The 27,947-nt window shown below is 35.5% G+C and overlaps 1 long non-coding RNA gene and 1 pseudogene across 6 annotated transcripts in view; both read left to right on the top strand.

The window, feature by feature from the left end:
- LOC144365040 (uncharacterized) overlaps positions 1-27,947 on the top strand; it is a 268,642-nt gene that overhangs the window by 52,237 nt on the left and 188,458 nt on the right. The gene's annotated exons all lie outside the window — the stretch shown is intronic.
- Positions 5,481-6,651, top strand: LOC101970543 (Golgi apparatus membrane protein TVP23 homolog B pseudogene; annotated as a pseudogene).

Here is a 27,947-nt window from a genome sequence, read left to right as displayed (position 1 = left end):
AAAGCACCACCCTACCAGACCAGTCTGTGACTCACTCGATGACTCTGCTTCCTGCTTCTAAGACTAGTGAGGAAGAAATTTGATTTTTGAAACATATTCTCTAATGTTTTAGGACACAATCTTAATAAGAGTTCCTACAAGTGAAAATTCTTCTGAATTGAAAGTATAATTTGATGATGAAAATATTTATGTTAGACTTCTGTGTGCAGGACCTTTCTTTGTAACTACATCTTTCAAGGTCAATGACAAATCTTTGAATATAACAGGGGTGTAAAATTATGTGCCTGAAATTTATCAAGTGTATTCTAGAAATGTTATAGAATTATCCTCTTTCGTCAATTTCAGGAATAGACCCCCTCTCAGTGGTTTCTCCTGTACAGCTAAACAACATATCATATTTAATAACTAGGTTAAATAGAAAATGTCCAATTCAATAGGAAATGTTATTATGATATTTTTTCAGGTCTATATCAGAATCAAGTTTTAAAATCTCTGTTTTTTGAGATACTGGGGATGCCTAAATTGTACTAACTTAGTGGTGTGGCTATTACCCTAACCATTTCTCTTCTTGGTCATGGAGACATATATTATCTTGGGTTACATTTCTTTGTACTGAAGATTCTACCTCTACTTTCTGAACCTCTTCCACATGTCTTACCCCAACTAATGCAGCACAGCTTCTAGCTAGAGTGGACCACATCAGTTTTCCCCAATTATAAACTAACACTTTGTTCTCGAACAATGGAACAAAATAGGAAATCTCAATGTGTTCTTGAAAACCTCATTGAAACTTGACACTTGTGCTTTTAGCAAAAACATGACAAGCAAAGACTCATTCTCCTGGCCTCCTTTTAGAGGTGCCCATCACCCAGCAGCCATCTCATGCCAGGTCCTGCCAATTGTGCCCCGAGGATGACACCCTGGCCCCCACACACACAGCTATGGCACAGTCTCTGTGGAATCAGAAGACGTCTTTTCTTTTTCTGGCTTCCTCATCCTTTAAGCAAGAATTCAAATGCCAATCACTTTAGTGAGATTTCATGGAGTAGCATCATAAAAATGGTAACCAATCCAATTGCAAATCACTTGATGAATCTTCTTTGAAGAGTTGCCAATAATGCTAATCGTCAAATGGTTGAATCCCGCTTTGTAAAGATGCGTTTGTGAAGAACAGCAATCTCTGTGACTTTGACAAAGGAACTGCTGACTTGCATCACTGTTTGTCTTTTGATGTGAAAGAGCAAATCGATTTATAGAGCTTTTGCTTGCAGATGTAGGATATGATTAGTATGCAGAAAGACCTTTCCACAGTGTCATTTGTTTATTTAGCTGCCTCTGCACTCAGCTCTGATTGTGTATACCTAATTAATGTATACAAAGCTAAAAGAAATAAAACCATGGATCCACAATCACAGGATACTGTAGAGCATGTCATTTGTCACCACTGGGTGGGGGGACACCACAAAATTCCTGGATGCACACCAAATAAAGTACATAGATTTATAAAACCTAACAATAAAAATGCAAGAATTTTTCTCATCTAAGTTCTTCTTAGCTATTTATAAACTCAGATAGGTGAGAATGAACTCGTTTAAATATGAAAAGAAGGTACTTGCTTTTCTGTCTCAGTATTTGAATTTTTATTCAAAGCAGTTGTTGAGTCTTTATGAAAAGTACCTGTGATTTTTTTCCAGAGGTCAAAGTACTTTGTAAAACATCCTGTGAGACCTGAATCATCCCGTTCTTCAAGGCCCCACTGTTCAGATGCTTGGAAATTTTAGCTGAGAAAGAGCTTAAAGTGAAAAGCAAAGACGCTGGAGACCTTCATGTCAATAATGAGTGATCAATAGAAGTCACACGCTCAAAAATTGACATTCCGTCAGCAGTTCCCTGTTATTCATGCACATTTCACATTGGCTATTCAGGTTCTTGCAGGAGGTGTTGGTAGCAAAATGGCAAAGCTGCTGAAATCTTTAGACCACCAAATAATGAAATCCAGAGTGACATCTAGTGACATCCTACATTAGAAGCACTCACTTTGCATCTTGTAAACCCAGACACATTATCCCCACTGTCAACTAGCTAGACTTTCTGAAACAGGGATTAGCACTTTCCCTGGATCAGTGACTAAATACTGCAAACATTTTCTTAAATTTGGTTGTTTCAACCTGATACAAATGTTTCTTCTTTTAAATCACCAAACTACAAACACTTCAATGGTTGCCTACAGGTTTAAATGGCTCTTTGAATTTCTCCTTAGCTATTTGATCCATGGCGAGCAAGCTTTTCGCTAGTTCTCACACTGCTGTGGTCTCTGCTTTAGTATGAGTCTCATGCCAGAATCGCTGCCTTAAATCATGCCAGGGAGCTGCCAGAATAGTTCAAACCTCTCCAACAGCAGAAGCCAAGGGAGCTGTTATCTCATTGCTGAAACCCAGAACATGCTATCCCACCTAAATCATTGGTGTCATGGTCTTATTTGCAATGAAATTTCTTTGATCTTTTCTCCTAGTGTATTGGGGAATTTTTCCTTTTCCAGCAGAGTGATGGAAAGAGTTATTCTGAATAATGTGGCCATTTCAGAGAAAGAGAGAAAAGAAAACGGAAGTGGGAAAGATGAAATTAATATAATGTTAAATGTAAAAGTTTCAACACATCTGATTTTCATTGACTTTGCATATAGTAATGACTTTTTAACCTGATATAAACCTCAACTTGAGTTTAACAAAGGCACGTTCAATAAACTTCTTCATAGGATGAAAATCTTTAAGTCTCTTATATAGAACCATTTTCTATTCCTTAGGTTCTTCCTCAAATGGAACATGAAATGTATGTCACACATAAAATAAAAAATAAACATATTCTCAGGGAGAACATGCCCTGGTCTGTGAGTAAAAAACACATCTACAAAAACTATAATTAAATGCAGAATGATGTAAAGTCATCTTGTGGTCCCATGACAAGGAAAGAATTAAGCAATGCTCCTTTCTGCATATAAAAAAAAATCATTGGACAAATAAAATCCAGATGACATTAGAAACGAAATTTCTCTAGGTTTTCAAGTATGGGTTTCAGACTTTAATTCAGTGATGTACCATGATGGGTGGTGTCGAAGGTAAAAGATGGAACAAGCCAGTCCAGTTCTAGAAAGCTTGTCTTAAATTTACAACTAAACACATTGATTCCTGCCAAGACTCCCATGGAGAAAGAATATCTAGACTGAGTGATGAGTTTCAATTTACCTTTTTGTAAACTCCTTATTGAGGCAATTATCTCTGCTTTGCATTCCACAGAATTGCTCTTTATTTCATGGAGTTATCCGAATACCTTCACCCAAGGTCCTTTCATTCAACATCTTAATTTTACAAATGAAGAAAGAGGACAGAGAGTTAATTGTTCCTCTGAGGTCACAATTCTAGCACAGGGCCAAGCTAAGGGCACACTTATGCTCTCTGGTTTTTTATGAAGTTTCCCCCACTATATCACTTGACTTCATGTTACATTTTAAGGCTAGGCAAAAAGCAAATATAATTTATTCTGCTAATAATAGAACACCAAAAATTTCACAATGTTATTAATTTTTTGTTCCTCTCTAGATTTTATTTGATGGGAATTTACAGATAGAACATATATTTGAAGCAATTTTTTAGAGCTCTTTCCATTTGGGCAGCATGGTAGGGGGAAAATACAAAATTTATATTTGGATTTGTATTCCTACTTATTTTAGTAAATATTAATATTGTTTTATCTATGGAAAGCAAACCAATTCATGTTGCAATCTGTAAACTGACTCCTACTTCTAAAATTTTACTCTAGATATATATTTGGCTCTTGGTACATAATTTATATATTTTAGAATATACAAAGATTGCTTTCTCACATAATTAAATAGTGAATTTAAGTTACACAGATTTTAAAATATAAAAGCACAATTTTTTCCTTTAGTTGTTTCTTAATATTTAATAGGAATTATTTATCAATTATCAAAAACCTTTCTAGATTCAAAAAATGAGTAGCAGATCCCTTGCTCTAGAACAAAAATGCCAAAACCTTGTCTAATGTGGTATAAAAAATGAAAAACTATTTTTTTCTCCCCATTTTAAGTTCATGGTTCAGGCCCTTCTAATAAATGATGGGTTAAAAAGAGAAAAAGAGATTTATATAAGATAAGTTTTATGTGATACAGGAGCCTTCGTAAGGAGATAAATAACTAATGAAATGAGTAAGTCTATGTAATTTTTATGCTAGGATGGCTGAAGGAGGGGATAATTGTGGAGACATATAACTGGAAACAGAGAGGCTTATTTAAGGATTATAAACTGGAGGGGAACATAGCAAGGTCTGTTTGTTCAGATCCCACATCTCCAGAGGTAAGGATGTTCCTCCTTCCTAGTGGAGTGAGGGTACCTTTTAAATAAGGATCTTTCATTCAGTATTCAACATTTCATGAAAAAAAAAAAGTTATTTAAAAAACTTGCAATCATCCAACAAGTTTATTTTCTCCCTTATAATTAGTTCTTGTTCTGCTTGATTTTGCAGTTAGCAGTCTTATGAAATCACCAGATTGTTCATGAAAGTTATGGAAATTCTCATACAATCCAGTGGGACAGCCTTAGTTATGAGACACCTGGATTCTCAAGTATTGGTCAAAGTCTGTCTCATTCATCTCCTTGAGGAAGAAAATTGTAGCTGATTGTGGATGTTCTGAAAAAGAATCAAAGTAAACCAAGACCAGCTTTCTTTTTGTATATATCTTTTTATATAAGTAAATAGAAAAAATTCTTTTGAGATATTTCAAGGGCCTTTTTGATATTCCCAAAGTTAGTTTCAGGTCAAAAAGACTGAATTTAAAATTTTATTTTTAAAACGTTATAAAAAATGTCAAAAACTTTAAAACACATAATTAAATAAGATCACAGATCACTATAAAACAAAACCAAAGACTAAGGCAAACACAGGCAGGGCACAGTGGTGCACACTTGTAATCTCAGCAGCTCAGTGAGACCCTGTCTTTAAGTAAAATGCAAAATAGGGCTGGGAATGTGGCTCAGTGCTCAAGTGCTTCTGAGTTCAATCCCTGGTACCCCTCCCCCCCCAAAAAAAAGAAAACAAAAAGACAAATACAGAAAGTTATATAGTTGTAGAAAGAAAGAAAGAGAGAGGGAGGGAGGGAGGGAAGGAGGGGGAAAAAACCTTGTATTTTTAGTATTAAAAAGTCTGATTTCTTTAAGTAATCAAAAACTTCATGAAGACACATGAAATACAGGAAATTATTGTGATAGAACATGAAATCTTTGTTTCCCAGGCCAATTGTTTAAAAGAAAATAATAATAATAATCTCTTATTAAAAATAGAACCATAATCCAAGAGAACTTTGCCATTTAAACACAAAAAACCAGCATCTAGTTTTATCCAATGTACTTTTGGTATGAACACTTAATTTTAAACTCTTACAATGAATTCATTCAGTTTCAGTCATCTTAAACACACAGGATAAAAGTCCTTCTCCAAATTTCTCTTCTATAAACATCTAACAGTGCTTTTATTTTGCTTTTCAACCCATCTAGGTTTTATTCACTCTTCTTCTTTATCATTTTGGAATAATCAGTCATTTTATTTGGCAGAAAATTATTCCTTTCGGAAGAAAATGCATCTCTATGCTTTTTCTTATCAAAATACACCTTACTTTCCTTAGATACCTTTCCAGTAATTTTATGCATATATATTAATTAGAATTCTTAATTCTAGTGGGGATAAGGCAGTGTAAGTTGCAGACCAGACCTGAGGGCTGCTGCATTGATGTGGCTTCAGGAAGTGGGGCTGGCACAGGGCCACCATGTTGCTGCAAGACAGTAATGATGACACCAAAGATGTTTCATTGCTGATTCAGGAGAGACAACTAATAGAACAAGAAAATCCAAAATTAGACATCCAGTGGCATTATTTTTCTAATTGTTCTTCTAAGTCAGTGCCATTATACTCTATCTTCTCTGTGAATTTCTCAGCAGCAGCTTTATAGCCTGTATGGTGACACTCATTTTGTTGTTGTCATATGACTTTTGGGTAGTAAAGAATGTCACAGGTAGACTGATGGTTGGCCTTGGGTGATGGAATCATATTGATAAGGATAGAAAGAATCATTGGGTGTTTGAGTCCAGAGAGGCAACTCCTCAGGAAAATAAAACTGTTTCAAAGGCTGAATCAAGTATCTTTTGGCTAGGACTGATTGCCTGTCCCATACTGTGGGTGATATTTGCTTTTAGTGCTCTCTACTTCTTCAGAGTGAAGTGGCTGGCTGTGGTTATCATGGGTGTGATGCTACATGGTGTCAACCTATATGGTTACATCAGGTGCAAAGTGGACAGCTGGAAGAACTGAACCAGCATGGCTACCTCGTATCTTGGAAAGCAGTTTTTAAAACAAAACACCAAAGATTATCAGACCACTTGAATAGAGAGAAAGCTTATGAATTCTGTGACACTGGGGAATAGCCAAAGAAATTACTGATTGATGAACTGTTCAGAGTTCAGTCCAGTTGCAAAGAGGAGTGTTAGTTTTTTTGATTTTGTTTTCTTTTTCCACTTAAAAAAAACTTAGTATAAAAACTTTTCTTTTTTTTATACAAAGTTTTTATTTTCTTTCTTTAGTAGTTGGGGATTGGAAGTATGGTGTCACTAGAAACATTGTCAGAATTTATTTTGTGGTGTACATGATATGTATGTGTATAGTAAGGTAAGAGTATATCCCAAATTAGTGTGTTCATTTAAAAATGTTACAGAGATGTTTGCATTTTGATCCATAGCATGTAGAATATTCTTAGTATATCTCAAAGGTCTGTGTGTTTACATACTATTTCTGTAGGTTATTTTCAGAAATAAGTTGATTACAGTTGGCTTGTATATGAGTTAGAAAAGTTAGAAAAAATGTTAAATTTTAATTGTTAATTTTTAATATACTTCATATTGAAGTTGCTTACCTTAGACATGCACAAGTGAAAAACAAATTCAAGCTGGTAGTGTTAACTTGTTTTTTAAATTTCCTTTTATTTTTATACTGCAGAAAATAATTTACTTAAGTCCTAATTAATATAAATGGAATCCTTAGTATATGTTTTAAGTGATACCAAAGGATTGCTGTTATTCTATTTATTTCATGGAAAGGATAGGTAGATTTTATTTTGGAACTCCTGGAAACTCTTCAGTGTTCCTGGTGCTAATAAAATTTTATCTTTTATTATTAAATAATAATTATTATTATGTCATAGTAAAAATAATCATTTAAATACTTGGCATATTAAATGCCTAAAACATTTTATTGTTTTAATCTATTTTTTCTTGCTATAATGGGTATACTGTACATCATACATTTGTATTAATGATATTTCTTAAGTAAGGCAATATGTACCTGAAAACTAAACTCAATCTGCAAAGTATTATATTAAAAGATATTGAAAATGGTGATGGTAGGCATCTAAATTCTATTGTAGGCACTATAAGCATTGCTGGAGTCTTTTAATCAGAAGTCTATGTTGTGAAAGTATTTGTACATCATTAAAATATTTTAAAAGATGTTTTGTTTCAGTTCAAATAATTCTGTTTTTTTTGGAGGGACAAAAAAAAAGAATTCTTAATTCTTAACACTCTCCAGTGAAAACTAAGACATAGACAACTGTGAACTACCAGCATTCTGTAATTGAGTAAATTCATAAATACACCATTTAATAATTTCTAGAAGGTATGTTTCCTCAAGAAATAATTTTTCATTTGGTGCAGTACATGTTTACCAACATACCCAAATATCTTACTTTCTCTAAAATAAGAAGCCAAAAGGAGATAAACTTAAATCTATGTTCAACTAATGTTTCTGAATTATGTCTTATTCAGAAATTATCTGGTTTTGAAGGCATATCTATCATTTAATTTAATTTATTATTGCTTTAAAGTTTAAGATTTTCAGAAAGATTTTTGGAACTCTCATATTTTATAAAATATAATTATTTTTGAAAAGTTCATTTATAAACTGATATCCCATTTACATTTATTTAATTCACTTTTTCAAAACAATTATGCTTGAATTGCTCATGAAAGTTTCATGAGACATTAGACAAAGCTAGTCATTATCTTTAGTTATTTTTCTTGTTGACAAATTGAGCAAGTATCAAAAATATTATGGAAGAAAAAAACTTAAAAAGATAAACATGATTCTATTCTCTATTTTTTAACTGCCATGCTTGTAGGGATCAAGCAATTCATTTTTACTATACATTTTGCTCTGAGGTAAGACTTGTACTCTTATAATCTTAAATGTCTAAAGGACATAGACAAGCTTATTTGATCAGTAAGCTTGGCAGAAAAAAAATTATATGTCTGCACTATGTTTAAATCTGACAATTCTGAACATACTCCTATTTTTATTTTACATGCAATCTTAAACCTAACTTTATTTATGAAAAATCATCCCAGATCATGTGAATGTAAAAAAATCTGTGGGTTAGTTTGTATATTTCTGACAGTTTGAGGAACACTTAATTTATTTAAATGCTCATTTATCTCTGAGTCTATGTTAATAGGACTCTTTTAAAGATATTATAAATTAATTCGATAATATCATCAGGAGGCAGAGGAATATCAAGTATACATAACATCAACACTTATGTACATACACATATAAATATCCAAGCAGATGCAAGATACTATAGCATTCATCTAAAAATTCCAACCATAGTCATAGAAAGATGTCCCTCCTTTGAATTAGTCAACTTTAAGACACTACAACAAAATACTCAAGGCAACTAACACTAAAGAGAAAGGGTTTATTTAGCTCACAGTTTAGGAGATTCAAAGGCATGGTACCTTCAACAGCTCAGTTCTTGTGAAGGTAGTGGCAGGAAGCAACTGCAGGAGCAAAAGATCACATCTTGAGCTAGAAATGGAGAAAACACACTAAACTTGGGTCCCATGGTCTCCTTTAAGGGCATACCTCTGATTACCTAAGAACTTCCCACTAGGTTAATCTCTTAAATGTCCATAGCATTTCCTAATGTCACTACCCTGGGGACTCAGTCTTTTCATTCAGACCTTTGAGGGACACTTTTCAAAATCATGGGATCCTTCATCTGATATCTTGCCAGTTGACTCCACTTCCTCAGAAAAATAAACCATATAGATTCTTATATAATTCCCATGCTCATGTTTAACACGAAACTTTGTAGACCATCACCATTTTCAATATCTTTTAATATAAACTTATGGAATGATAAAATGACTAAACTATCTTTTTCATCTGTAGGTCCCCATCATTCATAAAAATCCTACTCTTAGACATGTTGTGTATTTGACAATGTGTTTTAGTAATAAATACATGCAAAAAAATAGAGCTAGAAGGAAATTAGAGGTTTCTAATTCAACTGTCTCATTTTAAGGTCAGTCATATAGTCAGTGAGTCTTACAGAGATTCAAAGGCTTTTTTTTAATGTTACCTACCAGTTTATATTCTTTGTGCTACTCCTTTCCTTTTCAAAGATATCTTGGAAACATTCTGGATAGGCAGTATTTGTTTACTTTTCCCCCACAATTAGTTCCAATATATATCTTCTGTACAATAAAGCCAAAACCATATGTTCTGCTGAATGTAATTTATAGACTCATCTAGGCAACTAGCCCAAGCTGGGAGCATTACACATGTGTAGGCTGAATAACAGCCCCCAAAGGTATTCAGGTTATAAAACCCAGAGCCTGTGAATATTACTTACATGGCAAAAGAAACTTTGCGGATACAATTAGATATCTTGAGATGGGAAGATTATCTTGGATTGATCAGAGTGGTCCTTCTATGTAGTCAAAAGTTCTATAGTCAGATTTACCTTGACAAGAATTTTTAGAGGAGGAAAGGTTATTTGGGGCTAATGATTTTGGAGGCTCAGTTCATGGTCAGGCAACTCCATTGCTCCAGGTCTGAGGAGAGGTAGAACATCATGGCAGGAAGGTACAACAGAGGAAAACTTCTCAGCCTGTAGTATTCAGGAAACAGAGGGGCAGAAGAAACCAGGGACAGTCCAAGGCCACACCCCAAGTGACTTACTTTCTCTAGCCACACCCTACCTATCTATAGTTATCACCCAGGAATCCTTCAAGTATCAATGGATTAATCCAACAAATGGATTGATGTACTGATGATGTCAGAGCCATAATCATTGTCTAAAACCCCCCTCTGAATCTTGTTACATTGGGATCATGCATTCAACACATGAGCTTTTTGGGTGAGACATTTTATATCCAAACCATAACACAAGTATGAGCAAGGCAAAGAGAGATTTAATGTCAAAGAGGCAATGTGAGGACTATAAAAAAAAGTTACACTGCTGGCTTTGAAGATGAAAGAAGAGGACAGGGGCCAAGAAATGTGAGCAATGCAGCTCCAGAAAATGAAAAAGGAAAAAAAATGGATTTTCCTGTTGCTATAGAAGGGTGTTTTTAATTTTTACTTTGGTCCAATGACACTGATTTTCAACTTCTGACCTCCAAAACTGCAAAAGAGTAAATGTGTGCTGTTTTATGCCAACTATTGCAGTAATTCATTACAGCATCAATAGGAAACTAATACAATAGACACAGTATTAGTTAGAGAGTTGAGAGTCCTTGATCTAAGCTCCCTGCATCATCTCTCTAGATGTTAGTTCCCTTTTTATGGTAATATAATAAAATTTCTCAGTACTATAGTTTCATCTAGGCTCAGTAACTCATCTCAATATGAGATAACAGTACTCTTCTAGACACTCAGATAAAGTCATAGGCACAGACAGCTCTTTAGGAATATGGAGGTACAACAGTAATAGGTGATCCTCCAGGATGGTTTATCAGAAAAAACAAAGAGAGCCTTTAGAGGAAGAATAGAACCCTCCCTCCTCCAGAAAGCACAGTGCTGGAATAAGCCAAGGCTAAACAAGGGACACCAGCCACATTTATGCCCACTTGACGCCTGGGCTTTGACAGTGTACACACTGTGCCACCTCCACCGTGCAGTGCACACTCTGAGCTGCGTCCCTAATGCCCAGGTCCCAAGAGAGAGCAGTAAAGCTCAGTTCAACCTCTCATGGAAAATTACAATCTCTCCACCCTACTCCCTCTTCCATTCCTGGCAAATCCTTTTTAGAAAAAAGTCATCAGTTTTGTTTTTGTTTGTGTTTTTTCTTAATACCAACACATCACTACAGGCCTTAAAGGCATGAAAAATAGTGTGTATCAGGACAATGTCAATTATACAATGTGTTCGATGTCACATTTTTAGGTAATTCTTGATTAAATATAAATGATACATTTTTATCAAAATATTTTGCTCTCATATTTAAAGACCCCAATTACAAAAATTCCACAGTACTTAATAAATGATTTACATTTAAAGTAAAGAAAAAGGTATATGACTGTTGAGGTGAGAATTCTATTCTAGAACTTTCATTCATATAATTAAGCTAACATGCCAGTTAGGTTCCTTTTCTTAGGTTGATTATGAAGCTTTCTCTAACTTTCTTAATTTTTTCTTTTCTTCTATCCCCCTTGGAGCTTGATAAAGTTTATCAAAGTGCCTTCATCATGAAATTAATATTGAGAAGAAATTTACTATGTCATCAAAATATTAGACATCAAATAATGATACACACAAGAAAACATTATTCTATAGCTCACATTATTATAAAAGTCATGTAATTTAAAGTTACAGCTCTTTGTTAGAAAACTAGACTATAAAAATTAAATATGGAGATAATTTTGACTATATATGTAAAGAAAAGAAAACTTAGATAATGTATATGTTGGTCAGCTTTTCATCGCTGTGACCAAAATCCCTGACAGGAACAACTTGAAGGAGGAAAAGTTTATTTTGGCTCATGATTTCATAAATCCAATCCATGGTGGGCTGTCACCATTGCCATTGGCCTGAGATGAAACAGAACATCATGGCAGAAGGGCTCAGTGGAGGAAAGCCACTCCACTCATGGCAATCAGAAAGCAGAGAGAGGAAAGGGGGAGTGGCCAAAGGGAAGAGGAGCACTTCTCAGACATACTCCAGTGACCCACCTCTTCCAGCAATGCCTTTCCTGCATATTGTTACCACCCAGTCAGCCCATTCAAACTGGGATGGATTGATTAGATTAGAGTTCTCTCAATCCAATTATTTCATTTCTACAAATTATAGCATTAACAAAGGAGCTTTAGAGGGGAAACTCATATCCAAGGCATGAAGCCTACAATCCTGCAACCGGAGATATCCTTTGATAATAATTTAAAATTTTTAATATAATGAAATATAACAGAGTCATATCTATGCTTTAAACTCATAGTTTAATAAAAAGATACAAGAAATCTTACATCATTCTCAGCTCAGAAGTCCCTCCTTCCCAAAGATAACCACTCTCTTGACTGATGTGGTATTTATTCCTGGCTTTCCTTTACTTTTTCCATCTACCATGCATCCACACATGCTATGTTTAGTTTTGCCTGTTTAAAAGGTTTGAATAAATGTAAGCACACTATGTATTGTTTTTTTCTTCATGAAGTTTCATTTATTTTTCCAATTTTAAAAGCAGTACATGGTTAAAAAATTTAAAGGAAAATATAAATAAGGGAATTACAAAGAAGAAAGTCAATATCCATTGTCTTATCAGCAAAGATGATCATATTGGCACTGCAGAACATCTCCAGGAAATATGTGTATGTATGTGTATGTATGCATGCATTTATGTTGGTTGATTTTATTTTCATTCTCAGATTTCCCACTGATAGGGATTCTAAGTGTTGAGGTTAAACTGATTTTCTAGTTGGAAGCCAGCTAATTAAATGACATTCTTTATTCTCTTCAGAAGCAGAAGGGGGCACCAGGAACACCATTGTTTTCCAAGTACACACTCAGCTGGCTTCACCCCAGCTCTTAAAAATAGACAGGAAACATGTAGAACTGTCCACATAGCTTCTGTTTCCCTTCCATGTGCCCCATATTCCCCAGACGTGCAATACAAAGATGGCAGCCACCTCATCTGTTGCCCTCACTGTGGTGCTGGTGGGTGTGGGGCTTTTGAGTCTTGAGTTTCAAAAAACACATTCAAACCTCCCCCATCCAATGGATGGACCAGGATTACGCTGGTCTGTGGAGTTCTGTGGCATTGGACTCTCCTTGTTTAGGGATTGTTCAGATCAGGGGATACATTAAGCTCCCAAGATGCCATAAATAGAAATTGGATTAGCATGAAAAAAAATCAATGGACCCAAAGCATCTTGGGATGATGTAGAGTTACATACCTAAAGCCTAAGGAGACAAGAGGAGGAGGGAGAGTCACAGGTGCATTTATTGGTTTATTCAATATCGTATTTGTAAGATTTTTTCATGTTTACGTGTAGTGCAGTTTATCTATTTTCATTGTATCATAAGATACCATTGTGAAACATACCACAATTTATTTTCCATTCTACTGATAATAAACATTATTGTATATTCCTTCAATCTTATTTAATAAAAAGAGAATCACACTATAGTATGTTTTATAACTTGCTTTTTTCAATTAATGTCATAAATATTATTCCATTTCTTTAAATATCCTTCCAACTTATACAATTAAATAGCTATATAGACCCATGTGGACTACATTTTACACTTAATTTTTATTTTATACTTAGTTACTCTCTCTGTTTTATATGTAATATTTTCATTGCCATCTTTGTCCATATACTCTTCTGAACACCCATGATTATTTCTTTATAAAACTTTTTAATAATTGGAATATTTTACTTAAAATAATTTCTTAACATCAAAAAAATGTAGATATGTTCATGGATTTTCACAGATGTTACAAAGTTTCTATCTAGAAAGCTTACATCTCTACTTTCTCACTAGCAGGCTATAAAGTACCTATTTTTCTACATTCTGATCAGCAATGGATATATATTTTTACAACCTTCACAAAATTATAAAGCAAACTGGCCTATATTATTTGAATTTGCATCTCATTGATGGCTGAAAGGTTAAATATCTCTTCAACTTTAATAGCCATTTGTTATCAAACACTGTCTTTTAATCTACAAATGGGTCATCCTTTCACAAGACCATCGCTTACACATTAATTCATGAATAACAATTACTTAATAGTTACATTTTCCACACAATATTTATCATTTATATCACTTCAGGCCCTGATGAAATTTTATCAGAACAATAACAACAACAACAACAACAACAAAAACAGTTAAGGCAGCCATCTCTAGGGGATATGCTAGCAATCCATTGTATCTTAAGCTGAGAAGAAAACTTTCCTACTTCCTACTGGATCAAAATGATGCCCTATTAGTGAACGTCACAAGGCTTTGTTGGATCAACCTCTCTGACCTCTGTAGCTGAGTAACTCTCTATGGCTGAGCCGTTGGCTCGCAGCAAAGTCTAGCTCTCATATTGAAAAAAGAGCAAACAGTACTTACAGACAAAAAAATTACTCAAAACTACATGGTTTGGGGGAAAGTCTTACTTGGCTCTGTGGGAGGATAAAACTGGAGATGCTTTGAGCACTCTGATAGTCATTCAGATGGAGTCAACCACCATCCCACACCACAGAGCTGACATGTTGAATTATGAGAGGTCATACATTCCTCACTCGTTAACCTCCGGTTATGGTGAGCTTTTTCATCACTGTGTCCCTAACACACACACACACACACACACACACACACACACACACAAATATATATATATATATATATATATATATATATATATATTTGGGAATCACAGTTTCAGATGTCTGAGTCTATACATGGCCAACTCCATTGCTCTGGGCCCAAAGTGAGGCAGCAGATCATGGAGGAAGGATGAAAGCTGCTGGGCTCACAGCAGGGTCAGGAAGTTGAGAAAGGGAGAGAGGGTAGAGACCATAGGGAAGATGTACCCTAGGGCCCACCCAAGTGACACACCTCCTCCAGCCATCCCCACCCACCTACACCTACCACCAAGTTAGTCTTTTTAAAACTAGGATGGACTGGTTACATCACAGCCCCCACAATCCAATCATTTCACCTCTGACTATTCCTGCATTAATAGGAGTTTTGGGGGGACATCTCATAGCCAAACCATAACACCTCCAATGGGTTTGTTTGAGAACACTCCTCTACTTTGTATCATTACTTCAGAGGGAACTTTTGCTTGAGATAATCAGATAATTGGGGAAATAATTGCATGAAATTAATGTCTACAAATTCCATAAATGAAATTAAATCAAGTTCAGACAATGCCAGAAACAATAGTATTTGGTAATCTTATTATTAATAATAAGCACAGAGTTGTGCTTTAAAGAAACTTACCACAGAACAAAGAACACTCCAAGGAATCCTGTGTAATACTTCTTCATTATTTAAAAAAAATTCTTATTTATATAAATGTATTTGGAATTTTAAGCAATATTTCCTGGTTACATTTCTTAGAAAAGTTGATGCCTTTCACTGTATATCCCATATGATATGCAATACCACTATTCTTTTGCATATCCTTTTCAATATTACAAACAATTGTAGATCAACAGGTAATTCTTCAAAGAAAATAATGTCTATGTGATGACCACAATCTTATAGAAGAATCTTTTTTCTTCCATAAAAGACATCATCATGAGTCATTAATTCATTCTAATATTTTGATTAATTATTATTTAATTATGGGAATTATTTTTTAATTTATTTTGAATAACATAAGTTTGGTTTCAATTCCTCAGGTAATTTATAAGACCTTTTCCATACCTAATTTAATAAACAATAGTTTCTTATATCTCAGTTACCACTTAATTTTAAGTGCCTGAAGTGAAAGCTAAGGGGACCTTCTAAAATCAATATTTGCAGAAGAGATTTAAAAAAAAATCTCTGATTATCAGAGATTGTCCTTACTGGGAGAGGAAGCAGAAAATTTATCATCTAAGCTGGAACATGTTTTAGAACTAAAGGGAGCATTATTATTAATTTAACCATACAATATATATAAACCTAACGATCACAGACAAGCAGGAAATATGGTCTCCCTACTCCTACTTGACCTTAGGTGAACTCAAGATTTGCAGAATTAAAGCAGAAGACAGTCAGTTTTGACTCCATACTTATCTTTTATTGGAAAGTTTTTTTCAAAATAACAGAGACTGTTCTTTGTTTTTGTTTTGGTTTGGGGGACTTCTTTGACTAGTTCTCTATTTGGTCACTGAGGTTGGACACTGTGTTGTGCCTGACCAATGGAGAAATGTTTTTCTTACTTATCACATGAAATTAAAATCCTTCCCTTACCTGCAGCACAGGAGACAATGCAAAAAAGAAAAAATACATTTAGATTGAAACAAAAGCAAGCTGTCTTCCCTGGCCTAAAACAAGTGACACCAAAATTCTACTCCAAGGTATAAACTTAAGAGAAATAAAAACATATCCATGCAAAAACTTGAATATAAATGTTCATAGAAGCATTACTCATAAGCACCCAAATGTTCATCAGATTTTAATAATGTACTATATTAATACAATGGAATATTAGCCATAAAAGCAAAAAAGTATGGATACTTGCTGCAACATGGAGGAACCATGAAAATGTTATGGTTGTAAAGGAATCCAGACATAGGTCAGATAAGTCCATTTATTTGAAATGTCCATATTAGGTAAACTCACAGAGACCAAACTTAAATTCTTAGTTTTCAATACCTAGGACAACAAGAGATTAGGAATGACTGATAATGGCTGTAGAATTTCTTCTTAGAGTGATGAAAATATTCTAAAATTAAATACTTTTTAATAGATAGTAAACTTTGTGAATAAAATAAAAGCAACAAAATTGGACATTTTTAAATGATGAGTTTTATGGTATGTGTATGATCTCATTAAAAAGTAAATTCTGCCCTCAAAGTTTTTAAGAAAACAACTCCTGGGGTTTTTTTGTGTGTGTAAAGATCAAGACTGGTAAATAAATGAAACACAACAATATCACATATGCTTTAATAGTACTCCATACCAGGTGGTGGGGATGAAGGAGTTGGTCACAGAACACAGATTGGAAAGCTCTATGATGTAGTTAGGTAACATTGAAGAGCTCCAGGAAGGAGGGAAGCATGAACTAAGTGTTGATAGGTAAGCAGACACAAAAAGTAGTGTAGTGGTATCTTTTAGGAAGAAAGAGTATCTTAAATATCACGGACATATATTTACAGCAGCTTATGCAATGAGACAAGAGTGGAGAGGTTGTCAGACCTGAAAGTCATGCTAAAGATGTTTGATTTCATTCTGAAGGCAGTTGAGTGACATTATGGTTTAATGGAGAAATAAAATGACCACATATGAATATTCAAAAGATTTTTTTTCTGCCAGAAATGAGAAAAATAGCAGCAGAAAGCCAACTGGAGACCATTTTCTACAGCAGTAAGTCATCAGGAGATGCTGCTGCTTTGTATCGCGGCAGGGGCTTTAGAAGAGGGAGAGTCTGCTGTAGGGGTGGAGATGGGAAGGATGGTGCTGCTCCTGTAATCTCAGCAAACTGGGGGCTGAGAGAGGAGGATCTTAAGTTCGTGACCAGCCTTGGCAATTTAGTGAGGCCCTGTCCCAAAATTAAAAAATTTAAAAAGGACTAGGGAGGTAGCTCAGTTAGTAATACATCACCCCTGGGTTAAATCCCCAATACCTATACCCCAAAAGTAGGAGAGTCCACAGACAGCAAGGATAGAAATGATGAATCACAGTTGCCAATTGAATGAACATGGGTAGGATGTGGAAACTCAACATGATATGGGAAAATTCCTGAAGACTTTTGGTAACTACAATCTATTTGAAATAGTTGAGACAAGGAAAAGGGTATAAAAATTTTAAATTTGAAAATTTATTTTATGTGTACTTTTTTTAATGGTCTTCTAGTTTATTTTCCCTATTATCACCAGCCTGTATGTAGCTCCATATTCTGTTGAATTCTTTCTATGTTAATACAATGCCCGACAAGACTTCAAATTATGATTTAATATCTAAAATATTGTATTAAACCTAAAATACTGATGGGTGTTTTTAAATGAACACCTGTGAATAGATTAAAATATCCACTGTGAAAATAAAAGCTGTTCATAGCTGAGGCATTTAAATTGGTTGTGATCATTACTAAAATCTGTACGGTAGACAGTAGTAAAAATATGTCATCTTGGAAATGATGTCAAAATTACTTTTTTAACTGATCAGACAATTGGAGGAAAACACTCTACAGAGTATGTTAACTTTAATAAAATATGGCAACACATCAAGGTGAGGAACATTTGTTAGCGTGTGATGAAGTGAGACCTCGTCACCCTTTTCTGCTCACAGCTCATGTTTCAAGAACCAAGAAAGACAAGGTGAGAGAAAGTGAGGGGTGAACTTGGAGGATGTCTTAACTTTGGTGCATTTCATCCTTCTTTAGTGTCCTCTGCTTCCACCTTCATCTGTCTTCCTTTTTTTCAGGTACATTCAGAGAGGTGACAAGGTAGAGTCTTAAGACAGGGCCCTGGTAAAAATGTATATGATCCTGAAAAAATGGTGAAATTAAAGCAAGATGGTCAACCTCCTTGACTTATGTAAAGTTTGTTCACACCTGCCTTGCTCTCCTTTGAACCTGTTAGTGCGTGGATTTCTTAATGATGTGTAAATTAACAGGACTTTATCAAAGAGACAATAAGTTGATGGTCAATGCAAATGGAACTGAGAAAATTCTAGAATTTCAAAAGAAATGTAATATTCTGTATCATATATATCTAGAACAAATATTTAAACAAACAAACAAAAAACACACACCACTAGTTAAAACAAGTCCATTTCTTCTGCGTAATCACTCTGGGGCAGTATTGAAATTAGATATTCCCAATGAACCTCTTCAATATTTAACCTCCCTTCCTCTGATGAATAAATGAAAGAAAGATCTTTAGTTTTCTCTGCAGCAGATACCAAGATCATCATAATTTGAAGAATATGCCAGTGGAAATCTCTCACTATGGTTTCCAGCACATATATAATGAAAGGGACGTTTAAGTTAGGGTGTTAGAAGAGTGATATTTAATTTAATTTTAATCATATCTCATAGAAATGTTCTGAGAGATGTTGAGAGCCAGGAGTGGAAGGTGGGTAAGTTAATCCAGAGTCATTTTGGATTATCAGCCATGTAGAAATGAGTTCACCCAGAAATGAATGTAAGCGAGAAGCAAATTTAAGATAGAAGTCTGGGGATGCTGCTCAGTAGTAGAGCGCTCACCTGGCATGGGTGAGCAGCAGTGCCAAAATAATAGTTAGGTAGAGTGCTCTAGGGCATCACTATGAAAGAACTAACAAAAGATAATATGGAGAGTGGGTTAGCTATTTAGAAAACCCCAAAGCATGGTACCTTAGAAGTCAAGTGAAGTAGGTTTGTGTCAATTTTTTCTTCCTTGTGGGCTGACTGTCCAAAATGTGAACCGCCTCCTGTTCAGTGTTTGGAGAAGGTATCACTCCATGAGTCCTGCTGGTTGGTAGCATCTAGCATAGGGGAGCAAAGAATACTATTAATTTTCTCTCTCAATCCTGGTAGCAAGGCTAGACACAATGACCTATGATTCTTAGCAAACCAGAAGTTTCCAAACTAGATTGTGGATTGGGAGCGAGTATCACAGAGGAGCAGGCACCGGTTAAACTTTCTCCCTGGAGGGCCGAGTCCCTGGCAGCAGTGGGGATAAGCAGCACTGCCTATAGCCCTGTCCCAGAGGCAGCACCTGGGCTGAGATTGGAACTACCCAATCCCGGCAGTTCCTAGCATTTTCTAAGACTGTTTTTGAGACTTGCCATTGACCCTCTGAGCCACTCTTTTCCTTCCAAAGAATTCCTTCTCTGTTTATGTGTTCAAAAATAGTGTATAATTTTTAAATGGTGATAGAAGCTAATCATGAGCTCTTCTATGTGCAGGACCCTGTGTGATTGCACAGGTCACATACTTATGAAGGTAGCCCTGGTGGAACATCACAAAAAGAAGGGCATTTGCTGATATTAATCAAGTCATGGGGGAAAAAAATCCCTGAGTGTGTTTATGTCTTGATAATTTGTGGTGTGTGTGTGTGTGTGTGTGTGTGTGTGTGTGTGATTGTTACCTAATGAATATTACAATCAAACTATCAGTTAGAGCCCATTCAAACCTAATTGAATTGCCAGGATGCTAGGAAGGCTTGGCAGAATTTGCTGTGTCTTCACAAAATAAAGGTTTTTCTTTGGTGCACACATTTAAGTTGGGAAGTTCTTGGATATGATTTGTGAACTTTGAGATAGAGAGATAAATGTGAGTCAAAGGTATTTTAAAAGGGCCAACCCTAACTCCAACTGTGAGAGAGTCATTTATCCCACCACTGAGATGACTATGCATCCATGGCATGGCCCATAGCTGCTGTGTACCCTGTTCATGGTCCTTTCCAGAAATTCTGAATCTGATACTGCCCAACACACTCTTCCAAAGTGCAAAGCAGGGTCAACTAGTTGACTTGCTTTATTAGGGAAGGCTCTCTATTAAAATTCCTCTCCTAGTAAAACTGGTTCAGCTTTGATAGGTTTGCCAATAAATTTTGTGTCTAAGCTTAAGATTCCATGAGCATTTGTATTCAGTTGAAGAAAAAATCTTACAAAGTAGATAACTAAGAAATTCTGGTACCAATGCCCCAAATCTTCTGGGCTGGCAGCATGTTGATCATGCCTTGGAACTATGCCCTGACTGGAAATACACCAGCTGACCAGAGAAGTGCCGGAAATGGGTGACTGTCTAACAATGTGGTCACAGATGCTATCATTATGCATTCTGTGTCAAAAAAAAAGGCCTTCTGTTTAGCCATCAGATATTTTTAGACCATGTCTCACAATATTTATGTTAATGGAAAGGACAATGAAGGAAATCTGCAGAAGTCCGTGGCATTTCAAAGACAGTGGCAGGTCAGATTATCCTCGTCATGACATGGAAACAGCTTTTGCCATGTACATAGACTTTCAACACAGCTTCACAGCTTAGCAGACACACCCAAAGAAACAAGTCCTGCTTTGCAATCAGAAACATGATAAAATTGCCACTCCTTGGCCCACTGGTGGAGCTATTGGGATTTCCAGCTCAGAACAGAAAGATTGCTTCTGCACACACTTGGCCTTTTTCTCTCCCTCATACTTCACTGAGTGGGTGTTGGTTCATTCAAATCAGTACATAATTTAAAGCAGCTGTTATTTCATAGATGAGTGGAAGTCCTAATATTCTTTGCAAAACATGCAAAATTACCTGAGTCCACAAAATTCAATAACCACTTTTTCATCTTCATCCTTCTTAAGAAAGAAGGATTTAACTAATTAATTAAATAAATAAATATCTTAATGGAATATCTAGTACATAATAGGCATCATACTACCAAATACTAACTCATTTTCTTATATTCATTCCAACATTCTATGGACTAAATATTCTAACATTCAAAAAGATGCAAACGAATATAGAAAAGATATGTGATTGATCTAAAGTCAGACTAGTGAATGGAAATGTTCAGATTCAAGCCCAATTCCTCAGGCTCTTAAAGGTGTTTTCTGTTACCTCCAACATTCATGGAGTATCTCATATATAATAGGAAATAAGAAAACAATCATTATGAAAAGATATTCTATGCTTCAAAGAGTTTTTATAATAGTGTGAAAGAGACAAAGAACAATAATAAATCTACATACATGATTCTTGACAAAAACGTAAATGCAATTAAATAGAGAAAAAATGTCTTTTCAACAAATGGCTCTGGAACAATTAGACATTCACTTGCAAAAATTAAAAAATAACCTCAACTCATACCTCACCCTGTATAGAAAACTCATTCAAAATGGATCTTAGACAAATTTAAAACCAAAAAGTATAAAACTTCCAGGTCAGAGGTGGGGCAGGAAAAAGGCTTTTTGTAACTTGGTTTAAACAAAGTTTTCTTAGATACAATATCAAAACCCAATCTATTTTTTTAAACTGATAAATTAGACTTTACCAAAATTAAAAATTTCAGCTATTCAAAAAGTAATATGAAACCAACTTAGGTATCCATCAACAGATGAATAGATTTTTTTAAATGTGATATATATACACAATGGAGTTTTTATTCAGCCATAAAGAAAAACAAAATTTTGTCATTTGCAGGAAAATGGATGAAACTAGAGATCATATGGCAAGCAAAATAAGTCAAACTCAGAAGGTCAAAGTTTGTACGTTTTCTGTCATATACAAGAGCTAGAGAGAAATAAAGGAAAAGAAAAATGGGGTGGGGCATCTCATGAAAATAAAAGGGAGATCATCAGTAGAGGAAAGGGACAAAGTGGTGGGAGGCAGAGAGGCAGGGGGAAGTGCTGGGGTGTGATATTGGCCAAATTGTATTGTTATGTTATATGCATGTGTGAATATGCAACAGCAAATCATTCTATACAACTGCAAAATACACCAATAAAAATGTGGAGGGAAAAGTAGCATTTAGGAAATGAAAAGTTCAGTCACAGATGGGGAGAAAGTTATAAAACACACATCTGACAAACAACTTGTTAAAAATAAGTGGAAAACTATTTGATAGAAACATCATGAAAAAGATATACGGATATAAAATAAGTGCATGAAAGATACTCATGCCATTAATCATTAGAAAAATTAAAATCACCATGATATGTCACCACAAACCTTTTAGAATGGATAATTTAATTTTTCTAATAATTATAAAGAAGTCCTAGAAAACAATTTAGAAGTCTCTTATAAAGCTAAACACATGCTATGACTCAAGAATCACATCCTAGGCATTAACCCAGAGAAATGAAAACTTAGGCTTTCACAACACCTGTATATAAATACGTGTTACATATTCATTCATGGTCTCCAAAACTAAAAATATCAATGTCCATCAACCAACTGGTGAATGGATAAATAAGCCTTAATACACTCTTAGAGTAGAATATTACTCATCAATAAAATTAGCAAAGCACAGATGTGATCGGTGACTACATGAATCTCAAAAACATTGGAATGGGTAAAAGAAGTCATATCTTTAAAACTGAGATGTGAGTTCATTTATAAGACATTCTAGAAAATGAGATACTATAGGGAACAGCAAATAAATTAGCAGTTTCCCCTGGCTGTGTATGGGAAACCTGCTTACTACAAAGGGCCACATTTTGGGATGATGAATACACCCTCCATCTCAATTTTGGTAGCTGATCAAACATTGTAGAAGTATATACAGAAAAGGGGTGAATTTTGGCATATGTTAATGATACTTGAACAAACCTGACTTTAAAAAAAATTCAGCATGTCTAACACTAAAGCCGTTCTCTGTCTCACTCAGCCTTGTTCCTCAGTGAAAAGCTCCACTCCCTGTCCTCCATCTTCCACTGATGGCTCTTTCATCTCTTACTCCTGATTACTCCTGGCATAAAGTCAGCTTTGATGCCTAGAACATCCTGTTTATGTTTCTCGGAGATGTTTCTTCTTCTCATTCCAGTTACCACTGTTGTGTTGGTTGCTTCAACATTTTTGATCTAAGTCCTATGCTGACTTCAGGCCAAGTTTCTTTTGGGGAGTCCCACTCTGCTTCAATCAGTCTCCCCGGGCTCTCTCCTAAATGATCTTTGTAAAACATAATCTTCATCAAGGATATCCTATCTTCAAAATCTTTAAAATTTTCCTACAGTAGTGTGTTCGTCAGCTTTTTCACTGCTGTGACTGAAAGATCTGAACAGTTCAATTTTAGGGGAGAAAAAGTTTACTTTGGGGCTCACAGTTTCAGAGGTGTCAGTCCATAGACAGCAGACTCCATTTCTCTGGCCTCAAGGTGAGTCTGAACATCATGGCAGAAGAGTATGGTAGAGTGAAGTGGCTCACATAATGATCAGTCATCAGAGAGAGAGAGAGAGAGAGAGAGAGAGAGAGAGAGAGAGAGAGACTCACTCCACTCACCAGATACAAAATGTATACCCCAAATGCATACCCCCAATAAGCCACCTTCTCCAGCCACACCCTACCACCTTCAATTTCCACACAGTTAATCCCTTCGCAGGATTAATTCGATGATTGCATTAGGCTCTCATAACCCAACCATTTCTTCTCTAAACCTTCTCTCATTGTCTCACCCATCAGCTTTTGGAGGACATCTCAAATCCAAACTATAATACGTAGAAAGTCCAAGATTCTTCACAGTAAACATAAGCCCTTGCTGGTGTATCCTCTGCCACTCTAATAGGCATATTTTAAGTCCCATCCATACTGTCACTCACTTTCCAGTTCTGAATGTGCCTCATTGTTTTTTCTCCTCTGTATCTTTGAGAAGATTTTGGTCTTTTGTCTGAAAAGCTTTTTAAAAATTGTACCTCTGGCCAGACCTTCTCATTCACTGTGACACTCCTGAGATGCCATTGGCTCAATGGAAACTCTATTATTGATTTCAGGTTAAGAGTTGGGTGCTCCAATACCAATGTGCTTGACGCTTAACAAGGGAACTCACCTTCCTGCCTTGCAGTTTTTCATAGATCTGGATAGCCCAATAAACTAGGTGCTTCTTAAAGTGGTTATGAATGACACACTTTGAATCCTCTGCAACTTGAGGCTTTTGGGGAAATACCTTTCAGAGAATTAAGCAAATAAACATAAACATATCACAAATTCAGGGTCAGGAAAATAAATAAAAATTGCTTAAACAGTTTACCCTCCTGATCTATATCTCTTGGTATTCTGTCTCTGGGTAAACTAGATTTTAAGAAACACATTGCTTAAGGAAAAACTTGAGACAAGTGAAATTTAACAGAGTTTATCTGAGTAAAGAGCAATTCATGAATCAGGCAGCATTTAGAACTAGAGGAGGTTCAGAAACCTCCACTCTACAACAGTTAGCAGTGGTTATTTCTAGGCAGAACAAAGAGAACCTGTTCTGAACTGGAATTTCTAGATTCTAATTCTAGAATTTTCTAGAACTAGAATTTCTAGACAGAACTTGATTGGTTACAGATAGGCATTTGCCTTATTTGGATCTGATAAGTTAGATGCTTGTGATTGGTGGACATTTGATTGCTTGTTATATCCCTGAGTTAGGTTTTCAGCTTTTTAATATACTAAGTTAGATGTAGTCATTAATAAAGAAACTCAAGAGAGAAAATAAGGCCAAATTTAATTTAACAATGGACATCAGCAATGGAACAAGATGGTCAAAACAAATCCCTAGGGCTAAGCAGCAATTTCAAGCCAGGCATAATCTATAAAGCAGAGCAATTGCAAGAAAAATACAAGGATTAGTAAGGTCATCTTCCTATATTTAAAGTCCTCAGTAAAAGTTTTTGTAGGAGGTTAGCATTATTCCTAGATGACTCCTATACCTAAATGAGACCAAACTAGTTTCTGAGCTTGCTATTTGTGGAACTGGTAGATGCTATAAAGAGATTCTGTGGCATGCATCTTTATTCTTTATGCCCTAATAAGCATGAGGTTTTGCTTTTTTTGGACTGAAAGTGGGACATATTTTCAGTCTGTGCTTCCATGGCTGTGCATTGAGAAGAAGAGCAGAGAGGAAGAGAATTGGTGCATGGTATACCATCTGAGTCTCTACTCAGCTTGCAATACTGGTTTTCCCCTACTAGAGAAAAGAGGGACAAACACTGACCAAAGTTTAGTCAAACAAAGTCATGATGTCCCTCTGCACAGACAGGGAACTACTTCAGTGCCCAAGAGAATGCAGTCACAGTGGGGAAAGGAAAGGCTGTTTGTCTACCAATATGAGTAGAGACCACAGGAATCAAACAGAGAAATGTGGACAAATTTATATAACGGGAAATAAAATAAATGTTTCACACTCAGAAGTTCTCTGTTTGGTCATTTGTTCATGTGAGAGGGAGGCCCTAGTTAGGAAATGTTAATGCACAATAGAAGGGTTTTGCCATACTTTGTTCATCTTAATCATTTTCTTCTTTTTTTCCAGAATTAGGGAACATCTTCTCTCATTTGGGGGTTGCTATTTCAATTCATTTTCAGTCTAAAATTTAAATTACTTTCATAATTGCTGGAAATGAACTCAAAATTACAAAAACTATAGATTATTCATTTTCAACCACTCATTGTTCAAAACAAATTGTTGTCCCATGTAGATTTCGGGATTTTAATCAAATTATATTTTGTCAAGTTAAAGTTGGTGAAATTGCTTTGTATAAATGGTTTCAGAGCAAACTGATTAACAATGAATTGCTCAAGGTCCTCTTCATGGCCCCTGATGAAGTACTGCAGTACCCAGTGAGTAGATGCATAAGTCAAGCAACATTATCAGAAATGGCACTGGCAGGAGGGTAGTGAGGAAAGCCACCCACAGAGAGCAAGCCAATCAAAACTCAGAAATGGAAATGGCCTTATTCCTTTCTACTTCCAGGAAACCAGCTTGGGACTCTCAGAAAAATATCTGAGTCTATATTAAATAAAGTGTGTTAGTTAATCCTGATTGTCACCTTGGCTGGGTTGAGAGATGCCTAGAAAATAGGTATGGCACACTTCTGGATATGTCATGAGGATGTTGGCAGAGATGATTGGCATGTGGGTCAGCGAACTAAAGGAGGAAGACAACCCTGGATGTTAGTGGCACCATCCAATAGGTTCAGGGCCCAGATGAATCAAAAAATGGAAGGGGAAGCTGGCATATAGGTACATGTATGACTCTTCCTAAGTAGGTCCATGTTTTGCTGCTGCCATCACCTGCAGATATCAGACTCTAGTTTCTACAGCCTTTGAGCACAGACTCTCCAGTGACTCTCTCCTTCCATCTCAGATTGTAACCACATCATTTGTCCCTCTTCTCTGGTTGCTCACTTCCTGGAATAAGAAACTACTGGTTTCTCCAGCTCTGCAGCCATTATGGAATTGAATGATCCTTCTAGTCATGTAAGCCAATCTAATAAATCCTTCTTATAACCATATGTACATTCCACTGGTTCTGTTCTGCTAGAGAACTTTGGCTCAAACAGATGGTGTTATTCTCATTTTTATTCCCTCTTCTATCACAGTGGGTATTCTGGGCAAAGCTGGTATATAATCTACAGGGTCTAGTGCAAAATAAAGATCCAGGCCCCTTTTTCCAAAAGGTACTATAATCTATAGGGGTTTGGGGATTTTTTTGTTTGTTTATTTTTGTTTGTTTTTCCTTTTTCCATAGTACTTCAATTTGTCGTGGTGATTTTTATTTGCTATCTAATGTCATTCTAACTAAAGAAAAATTGAAAGTTGACACTATTAGCATGGATTTTTGCCATTGTTACTTTTTCATACCAAGCCAGTTTTAAATGCAAATATAAAAATTTGTATTGGAATCAGCAAAATTACACAATTTGCATTTCATAGCTCATATATATGCATGTGTTCTTTGTTCTTACCAGAACAATGGAAAAGTTGTACAAAACTAACTCAATTATTGTTTTACTTACAGATGCATGTACATTCTTCAAAGAGTCTCTACCTTCTATTTATTGATAAGTCAGAAGGACTGGGAGGAAAAAAAATTACCCTATCTTTTTTCTCTTCTTCTGTATCATCATTTTCATAAGTGGTTGATTTATGGAGGAAAGTAACACAAAGAAGAGAGAAAGATGATAGGTTTGTTTAGTGTCTACGGTTGTGAGACTCACTGCCTTCTCTTCACATTTGGAACAAGTTCTGTTTTCCAACAGGAAGAATGATCTCTCAGACCTTTCAACTCACTGTAGCTGACTCAAATCTGTGCAGAAGCAAAAACAGACAAAAGATTCAAGGAACAGACTGAAGAGATTTCAGAAAAACAGCCCAAAATTGAAACAACCTAAATGCTTCTCAACAGAAGAGACAAATTGTTGTACTTTTATGTAATGGAATATTACTGATAGAGAGGAACAAACTTTTGATACAGACATCAATAGGGTAAATCTCAAGAATAATAT

Source organism: Ictidomys tridecemlineatus, chromosome 6 (genome assembly GCF_052094955.1).
Source record: "Ictidomys tridecemlineatus isolate mIctTri1 chromosome 6, mIctTri1.hap1, whole genome shotgun sequence".
NCBI lineage: Eukaryota > Metazoa > Chordata > Mammalia > Rodentia > Sciuridae > Ictidomys > Ictidomys tridecemlineatus.
This window is presented reverse-complemented; position numbering and strand designations above follow the sequence as displayed.